Source organism: Microtus ochrogaster, chromosome 19 (assembly GCF_000317375.1).
Source record: "Microtus ochrogaster isolate Prairie Vole_2 chromosome 19, MicOch1.0, whole genome shotgun sequence".
Classification (NCBI taxonomy): domain Eukaryota; kingdom Metazoa; phylum Chordata; class Mammalia; order Rodentia; family Cricetidae; genus Microtus; species Microtus ochrogaster.
This window is the reverse complement of record NC_022021.1, coordinates 23,413,360-23,423,196: the sequence shown is the minus strand read 5'-3', so window position 1 is coordinate 23,423,196 and position 9,837 is coordinate 23,413,360.

Genomic DNA, 9,837 nt, shown 5'->3' with positions numbered 1-9,837 from the left:
TGCTGTGTTTTCCTTGATAAACTTTAGAATTTCAAGTCTTACATTAAGGTTTTCGATCCATTTTGAATTGTTATTTGTCAAGGTAAGAAACATGAATCTGGTTTCATCCTTTTGCCTGTGGACACCCACTTTGCCCCCACCATCTCTAGAAGAGGCTGTTTCTTCCTTCCTGTATTTGTGTCACCTTTGTCAAACATTGGGTGGCTGTGTTTTGGGTGTGCCTATACTCTACACCATTGGTTGGTGTGTCTACTTTATACCATTTCACAACAGATATTTTTAAATGTCCATTTCCTTTCTATTTGTGTAACATGATCCATTCCTTAACTGTCATGTTATTTTATTAACTATTTGATGTATAAGGTTCTTGAAAAAGGAGTGTTCTTCTGTGTTAATTATGTTGTGTAATTTTGAACCACCTAAGTGTCATTGCTCTGTAAGCCTTTGTGTGAACGCTCAAAAGACACTACTGTGTCCCAGGTGCTAGCCATGTAAGAAAAAGTTATCATGGCATGTCAGCACATGAGTTTATGTCCCCTCCTTCAAAAAGAGATGAAGCCCACTCTGAATAGGGGATGCCTTCAGCAGATTTTAGCTGGCTTCTCCCCTGGACTTTACATAGACCAGTCTGCTGAGAGTTCTAAGGACCTGTGCGAGGCTGGTATGGGGCTTTGCCTGTGTTTTCCACAGAGGTGCAACATGATACACATGGAAAGAAAATAGGTCAGAATCCTCTGGAGTTGTGCTGCCTCACTCTCCAGCTAAAGGTCATTCTTAATCCTCCCTCAGTTCCCAGAACACTGTGTGCAGTGATTCTTTTGTTCCAAGAAGGAAATGACTTCTATAAAGCAAAGCAGGGAACACGTTCTTCACGGGAGAAAATAAAAGCAAACAAAACAAAACCAAAAAACCCTAAATATTTCACACTTCCATTTACAAGATTACAAAGATGAGGTCTAGTAAAATTTGATGATGCCATTTTACCCATGGTCAAAATGGGAACTTGTATCTCTATATAGAGCCATGACTGGGCTTTAATCATGAACCTCTGTGAAAGGAGTAGAAGCAAGTCCAGGATCAGGTCGTCACGTGTGAATAGACAGGATGGCACTAAACAGAGCTGGGAGGCTTCCACTAGACTCCATCGCAATCAAACTTGGAGCAAATGAGAACACGTTGCTCCTCAGAAAGGCTCGAAAGAGAGACAGGAGGCACCCGCACTTCTGTGAAGCACACACAGAATCCATGGGACCCACCGTCCACAGCCAGCAGTTAGCCCTTCACAATGCTCGGGTTTCCATTGTTGACGACACGTTCTTTTCCAGTTCAAAGAAAGCCTTTCCAGAGAGATTCGTTTTCTCTGGACATGCTTTCCTTTCCACATGTTCTAAAGCTTCTGTTCCCTTCCTGTCTGTATAGCTTTCACTCCGTGTATATCAAAGCCTTGTAGCTCCCTTAGATATTCATCTGGAAATAACATGTTTCAGACTCAGTGACAAACAAGTAAGCAGGAGCCCTCTGGAATCATGCTGTCCACTCTGTGCCATTCCATTCGCTTTCTGAGAGAGATGTTTATCTAGTGTCTTTTTATATGGGCCTAATAACATGCTCACAGAAAGGACCATAAAGTATGTATAATACATATTTTATATAAATACATACCTATCTTTGTACATTAAAATTGGCTAATGACAATATAATTTACTAACAAGTTATTGATAGCAATCTTTCCTAAGAACTATGCCAAAATTAAAACTCTGCCACTAAACAGGTTAAAGAATGTGATTTCTGAGAGTCATTGAGTCCTTTTGCTTTTATTGTAGATGGAAGTTGCCTAATGTGAAATTCAGTTTCTCCTTTGCCTCATTTTAGTCCTCAGAATAAAGCCTTTCCTTGTAGATTTGTGTATTTATCTTAACAATGACTCAATCTGTTGTTCATGGTGGCCTTGAACTCAAGCTGCCTCGGCCTCACAAGTTCTGGGATTGCAGGTATTAGCTGCCACTCTTGCATCTTTAAATTTGCATTTCTGTCATATGATATATCCTTGCTAGTAAGGTAGGTTTCCATCAAGCCTGCACTCTGCCCAGGTCGAGGACTTGGGGCTGAAGTTATGCAAAAGTCTATCCAAGCTAGGTTCATGCTTGAGCCCAGACATTTCTCAACCCTTCCTGCCCCCACTCTCTAGCCACCCCGGATGTCACCTCCTGTCCATCAGGTGGCTATTGGCCCACTTTTGTGCCAACCATCCCAGCTCCCTTTTAAAAGCCTGGAGGCCCTTATAGTCAAGATGGCTGTGAAAAGCATTTTAAACGTTACCCATCTATATCGAATATCTATTTGGTCATTTTAGCAAGCCCTGGCAAGTGCAATACACATTCACTGTAGATTCCAATCCAACTTTGCCACTTCTTGCCATTAAACTCATTATAAAAGCCCGCCCGTTGAAGATAAGCTGTAAAAGTTGATTTGTGTGTATGTGCCAAGAGCCCACCTATCTCCATATCCCTTAAAATGGGGTTGCAAGATTGTGACTCCACCGGGCCTGACTTCTACGGGCTTGAGAGGTTAAACTTGGATCCTCATACTTACAGAGCAAACACATTAGTGAATGATTAACGCCCACCCTGAATCCTGAAACCTTGGTTTTGAAAGTAGATATGTCAAGAAGACATAGGCAGTACTGTCCATGTGAGTGTGCTTTGGACTGGTAGCAAGGAAACCACTTTAGCTAGGAAGGGGAACAATGGGAAGAAATCTGAGAATCCATAACTCTGGAGATGGAAAAGATCTAAATGCCTTTATTAATTAAATGAAGCTTAGAACCCCTTTCAGTCTCAAACTACCACAGTTATAGGTACTAGCAACTACTACCAACACCTTAAAGTAACTATATCAAACAATTCCTTTGATATTTTGAATATAAAATACTTATTAAACACACTAGTAGACCAGTATATCTATATATGTAATTGGTATCTTGATGTCTTGTGTATTTTGTCTTGTGCTTTCAAACGTACATCATCATTCTGCTAGGGGGCCAAAGGCTACATCATATTTAAAATGAGGCTATGGTTTCAAACCAAAGATTGAGAGTCTCTCCTGACCCCTCCCTGGGGTCAGGAACACATGGTCCCTTTTCCTTCCTCCCTCCCGGTGGTGTTTCCACCCGAGAGCACAGAGCTCCCATTAAACCTGGATATTTCCTAAGAAAAAACAAAAGATTGAGAGTCTCAGAACCAGTTGGATTTCACAGATGAACTTGAACTGCTGGTTTATAAATACGCCAATCACAATAGAAATAAGACAGGTAATAATGCTTCAGGAATTCAGTTTAGACATGGGCCTTGGACAGAGATTCAACCCTCCTGGGCCAAGAAACTTCAATGAAAGGGTGGAGAGAGAGTGCTCACCTGTTGTCAGCAAGCTTTCCAAACTGCAAGGCAAGCCATTGCATAACCATAGGTCTGATTCACTGGTAGGTCTCTTTTGTTCAGATTGCTGAGATGATGATCTTCTTGTTTTCAAGGATGATTATAGGTTACTGGGTCTGAGGGTTCAAAGTTGCCCTCTGCATCTGCTTTCGGTGCTTCTGACTTTGTAGGTGCTGTACATATAGTTCCCTAGTTACCCACCTAGTATCTTGTGCTTAGAGCTCAAACTCAGGGTTCCATGTAGCCCTTCACAGTGAAGCACTGACATTTTAAAGTCAGTTCCTAGTGGATTTGAGGCAATTCTGGCCCGAGTACCAGCTGATCCTTGTTCTCAATGGCTGACTCAGTTATGACTCAATAATAACAGAATCATTTAAACTTATAAAATTCTAAGAGAACCATGTACAAGAATAGAAGGGGGAAGCATATTAAATAAATGTCAAGAATAGGAAGAAAACATACCAAACGAGTGACTACCAATGTTCCTTTGTCTTGGTAGAAAAATGGAAGCTTTCCTAATAATAACACATAATTTATGTTTGAGCAATGTTTTTATAGCCACTACTTTGTTTGAAGTCCATAGAAACTCTATAGGGTAAACAGTTGCAAAAGCTGAGTCTCAGAGAACCCTAAGGACCAGCCAGAGACCACAGAAGAGAAAATGAGACACGAGGAGGACGGAGTGAACTTGACCACTCTTTGGCATGGTCTCCCTTACAGCATCCAGTCTGGGTCCCAAAGCCTTCGGTGGTGTGCTCTAAGAAAACTTAAGCAAAACAAGAACTGTGTGCTGATTGACAACTCAGTGAGACCCAGGAGCAAAACTACAAGCATAGACACAGCAACCAGGTTTTCTGAGCCAGTTTGTAACACAGACGATAGGAAACGACAGAAAAGCATCACTGACCCTTTATAGAAAATAATAATATACGTCAAAGATATGAGTTACCAAAAGAAACTGGAGGACAAAAATAAATGAGACTCTATGAGTTGTTTTATTGCAAGTTTAATGCAAATCTATTCCTAGGTCTGTTTTGTCTAGAGATGATAGATAGATGATAGATAATAGATAGTTTGAAATTTTGTTAGAAGCACATGATTAATATGCACTTTTATGCACTCCTTTTACCACCTCCATTATTTATTATAATCTATAATAAAAACAAAATGCCTTAGTTTAAAAAATGTATTTCCTATATAGTTTGTTGAAAACATCTAACAAAAATATTTTCAACCATATTTCATTCTGTGTCTATAAACCAGCAATTACTTTCAGACTTTGTGTTGCAATTGGGAGGTTTCATTTTTTTTAAAACAGTCTTTCCTAGCAATAGGGAAACCACAGGGCTCATAAAGAGAAGGTAGCAATGGGGCAGGGGTGGGCGGAGCAGAGCCGAGCAGACTCTCGCTTGTCTCTAAGCATTATGCGGGCGGTTGCTACACAGGTTTCCAGATCCTGATTTGAATCTCAGGGGCCAGAGCTGTGTGTGTTCCACAAATGGTCCTTTGAAACTTCCTCCCCTTCCTGGCTTGACAGAGCCCTGGATAGCTGGTCTCCGAGAGACAGACACGCTGGTTTGACCTGGATTCTGACCTCCTGTGAAGCACTGTGGACCATTCTTGTCTGCCCAGGGTCTGCCTAGCCTACTTCCTCTATTATATTTAGCTCTTTGCTTATTTTCCTAATGAGCTGTCTGTTTGCCTGCAGCCATCCAACCAGAAGACAAATGTGTAAAGTCATAAACTGCACACGAACACTCAGAGCCTAAAGAGGAGCTCTTCCCACACCCGAGCTTTGGCTGTGGCTGTCCCTGTTTTCCCTTTGGCCCATGGCTGAGCAGGCTAGCTAGAGCTGTCCCCAGCTGTAGGCACACGTCCTCTCAAACAGTCCCCTCTATAGCTGTCTTCAGTCAATTTTCCTACTACGCTAAGCTAGCAAGCCAAGCGCAGGCATAAGATGGCGACACACGGGAGAAAAGTTGGAAATATTTTATCAACCAAGTAACCAACACTGACAAATTTAATATGTATCTGTGGCTTTGAACAGTCTTTCTGAACTGTGATTGGGAGGGAAGTAGAAAATGAACCTTGGTCATTTTGATTTGTGAGGACTCTCAGATCCTTATGGGCTATTGTCTTCCAGAGTCTGACAGGCTTTTGCTCTCTGAGCTCCTGGGGAAACTAACCAGCAGTGACAGGGCTCAGTTAATCCTGCTGGGGACCTGGGCCTGACAGTCTGCCTCAACATGAACCATTAGCTTCCTACCACTCCACCCTTGCAGGACTCCAATTAATTAAGAAAATTTATGAGCCCAGTAGTTTGAGAGACTTTAATAATGAAGCCAATTACTGAAGTTCTCTCTTCTGTTGAAGGACAACCTGGAATCCTCGATACACACCAAATACGTATGTAGTTATGGTTCACATATGTAAAACCTTGTATGACCCCACCTCTTGTGTCTCCTAAAGTCATGCATATATATTCTGATTAGGTTCTACATAGACTACATACAAGATAAACATTGGCATTTTTTAAGACCTAGTGATTATAACATAACCGAGTTCTCCATCAACTATACGAAGCAGTATACACTGAAAGATGGAAGAGCTTATGGGCAAGACCTGTCGGGGCAAGGACAGGAGTGCCCACATGGTGGTGTGTAAAGGCGGGACCCTTTTCACTCTAGGCAGCACCACATGGGTAGAAAAGGCTAACGAAGATTTGGGCTTAACTTAGCAGCTATTCGCAGCTAATGACTGTATGAACACTTACTGCCAAAGAAATATATCACAAAAACTGAGGTCTACTGGGTACCCTGTACCTGCTCATCCTTCTCTGCCCCCACAGGAAGGTGCCACAGAGCCTTTGACTTTATGAACATGAGGTCACTGCTCTCAGGAAGGACAGCCCCCATGCCTTGACAGAGAGGCTTCTCCTCCCACTGGACAGTCAGGTCTCACCTGGTTTTGTTTGCACCAAAGCAGGCCTAGGTGATTAGACACCTACCTGGTGGCTACATCGAGTCAAAACAGGCACGTGATCTGGGCCCATTTCCCTGGCAGTTTTTAAATGGAAATGTGAGTGGGCAGAAAGACTGTAGGCATTCCAACCCCTTTTCCTCAAGGTCTTTGACACTTGGTGGTGCTCGAAAAGATAAACTGTCCACCCCACAGGTTGGGAATTTGTTGTTGAATGGGAGTTTGTCTAGCTTCACGCCTGCCTGCCAAGCAGCTAAGAAGGCCAGCTCTGAGCTGCCTTTCCCTAGGCAGTCTGCCTTCCACACCCCAGATGGAAGGCCTTCAAAGAAGACCGGTCTTCTCCCCTTTCAGCCTGCCTTCTGTCAGTCACAAAGCAAACAGGGCCTTAGCAGGGCTGCTCTTTACTAGCTTCTGACTGCGGTTCTATTTGTAAAGCCACTTACCAGAGAGGTGAGTCTTTCTGCTCCTCCTTCCCCAGAAGCACACAGTCATTAAGGTTACCTGGAAACCTGGCCAGGAAACATGTGGCAAATAGCAAGCATGCAATAGAAACATCCGCCTTTGTCATCTAATGGAGATGACCCAGCAAGTCATGTTTGCGTAGAGGGCGAATGTGAAATTTAATTGGTTTGCATGTCCTGGCTGTTCCAGGGGCCTTGGCCTAGGCTTCTGAGGAATGGGCTTTGTTCTGAGATCATTCAAAGGGCATTTGGTTGCCACAAGCAAGAAGTGAGTGAGGACTGAGATCGACAACTACCTGTACTGCGGGTTACCCATGAGGCCAAGGGGCAACAGACACCTGAAGGCATTGCCTCCAATCAGAGACGTGCTGTCCCAAGAGAATGACCTGAGGACGTGTGTGTGTGTGTGTGTGTGCATTTTAGAAGGAAAGTAAGATACTCTGAGCAGAAAGAAACTGTGGGATGCAGGATCATAACCCCAGCCCTTGGGAGGAGGTAGCAGGAGGATCAGAAATTCAAGGTCATACTTGATTGTGTAAAGAGCTCAAGGCAAGGGGGCAACAGGAGAGCTTGTCTTTAAAATTAAAAATAAAAAGGCGCTGAGACGACCAGCGGAGAAACCGAGAAGAGAGCAGGGTGCGCAGCGCAGAGCAGGGTGCGCTGCACAAAGCCGGGCACCCGGCGGTCCTGCCAGTGTGTGAGACCCCCTGGCTCTTGGCTTTTCCTCACAGGAAGGGCCTCTGCTGTCTTGAAAATCAGCCCCAGACTTTTCAAAAGAGCGCTCATCTCAAGAAAACAGTTGCCCTAAAATCAAAGAGCTTATTTCTACTGTGTCTCATGTCCCGCCCACCCCTTTCGGTGTCAGATGAGCTGATAACACATATAATTGTAGAGAAGCTACAAAGTTGTGACTCAGCTGTTTCCTGTGAAGCCTCAGCAGTGGGCAGGGACGGGGCTTTAGGAAGCCAGCTGGCACGCAGCCAAAAGCTTGGCTCTAGGAAGGTTTGACACGACCACTTCCGTTGCCTTTACCCTGTGGTATAGGGTTTTTTCTGGTCAGCGTGAGGAAAGATAACTGGTGCGACTATCAATTCTGAAAGTTCACTGTTGGCAACTTATTCTGAAGGTTCAGCAGGAGCACGTAGGGCAGACTGAGGGTCAAGGCCTGGGGTTTCCTTGCCGGCTTCTCATTCTGCAGTCATCAGTTTTACCACCCGCATCTGGGCATGAGTCAGTAAAGCATGGCGGAGAATACTTGAGCAACTGTAGCGAATTAGACACTGAAGACTCAGACAGGAGATCTCCATTATGCAAACAGTCCTCAGGAAGGGAAGGGATGTGCATAATAAAAAGTCTGGCTGACATTCTATAATCCTCTAATTACATAAATCCAATCAGCCTGAGGGCATGGAGCAACCTCTCCGCTGTACTGCAGGAGAGTGGGATCCTTTGGACCCTCCCCTGAGAGCTGGGGAAGGTCACAGCCCTACTGGAAGACCATCTTAATTTGTGAGTAGTACCTGACCTTGTTGACTCTAGAAAAGGCAATGAATCACTTTTTAGAATTGAAATTGGTCTTTTTTTGCGACTTTTCAAACGTTTGAGAGGCAGAAACTTGAAGTCATTATTCAAAGTGGTCATAGCCACGCAGCTGACACACATACAAGTCATTATTCAAAGTGGCCGTAATCACACAACTGAGACACATACAAGTGCTCGGGTGTCACTACTTTGCCCTCGATACCAAAGTCAGATTAAGAGGTGACAGAGTGGAGAAATGGCTCCTCTTCCACAAAGGCTAAATTCAGTTCTGAACAATCATAGCGGCCATTCCCCAGCTGCGCGTGATTCCACCTTCAAGGGATCCAAAGTGAAGCAACTGCACTCATGTGCTAATACCCACATACAGACACATTCCATTATTTTGAAAAAAAATCCCTTTAAAAGTAGTTCTCAGCCGGGCAGTGGTGGCGCACGCCTTTAATCCCAGCTCTTGGGAGGCAGAGGCAGGCAGAGCTCTGTAAGTTCAAGACCAGCCTAGTCTACAAGAGCTAGTGCCAGGACAGGCTCCAAAGCTACACAGAGAAACCCTGTCTTGAAAAACCAAAAATAAATAAATAAACAGAAGCCGTTCCCAACCTTCCTGATGCTGTGACTCTTTATAGGTCCTTCCTCATGCCATGGTGACCCCAACCATAAAATTATTTATGTTGCTACTTCATAACTATAATTGTGTTTCTGCTGTGAATTGTAAATACCCGTGTTTTCTGATGGTCATTCGGGAGTCGCAAGCACTGCTTTAAAAAGTGACCGAGGAGCCGTGGGAACATGTGGAAGTACAAGAGTATTGACAGTGGTTTTCTTCAACAGCCTTTCTGGTCCCCACTGCCCCTCTCACACAGGGGACACAACTGCACAAACTCAGAGCTCTTTCCTTTTCTTCTACCCCAGTATTTCTCCTGTGAGGAAGAGAAGGGCAGGTGAGCCGACCTCTTCACACGCAGGGCTGTGCAGCACACACAGCCACAGTGTCCACATGGGCGCTGTGTTTCCTGTGCACTGAGAGGCGAAGAGAAGTTCAGTTGGACAATGCTAGGAGTGTTTTCACAAAATGTTTACTTTCTCTCTTTTGCTTTTGTGTTTGCTTGTTCAGTTGTTCATGCAAGATATCATATTCTTGTGTCTGTCATGTGCCCAGCAAGTGCCCTCAGCCCTCATCCAACTCCCTTAAAGCCAGAACTAAGCAGAGCGCCTACAGAGCTCACACCAGGGAGGACAAGAAGGAGAGAAGGCTCAAGAGAGACTCCAAGAAGGTTCCTACTTTATTCTGTCCCAGATATTATCCTTTTCCTAAGTAAAAACTCAAAAGAACCAAAAACTATATAACAAACACGTTCTCTCTCTCTCTCTCTCTCTCTCTCTCTCTCTCTCTCTCTCTCTCTCACACACACACACACACACAC